Consider the following 463-nt stretch of genomic DNA (forward strand, 5'->3'; position numbering starts at 1 on the left):
AAAAAAAATTTTTACAGGCGTGGGGGAAAAAAAATGAAGGCATGAGGAGAAAAACGAAAAAGGCGTTGTGAGAAGAAAATATAAGCGAGGTGGGAGAAAAAAAACAAAGCAAAAAGGAAGATGGGACAATAGGGAGAAAATGGGGTGACAGGGAGAGAAGAAACGAGAGGAGAAAAGAAATGGAGGGAGAAGAATATAAAGTAATAGGTGCAGATTAGAGAAAACAGATTAGGAACATCCAGAGTACGAAGAGACGGTAGGTGAAGGAAAGTAAAGGAAAAAATAAAGATGATAAGGGTAATAAAAGAGGTTTACAAAAGTGGAAAAGTTCAAAAGTTCGAAAGTTTTTTAGACGTCGTGGTATATTGAGGCGATTAAGTATGTACATATATGTGTGTGTATGTATGCCTATATATTTATATTTTATTTATACTATATTATATATATATATATATATATATAT

The sequence above is a fragment of the Octopus bimaculoides genome, chromosome 3 (assembly GCF_001194135.2).
Source record: "Octopus bimaculoides isolate UCB-OBI-ISO-001 chromosome 3, ASM119413v2, whole genome shotgun sequence".
Lineage (NCBI taxonomy): Eukaryota > Metazoa > Mollusca > Cephalopoda > Octopoda > Octopodidae > Octopus > Octopus bimaculoides.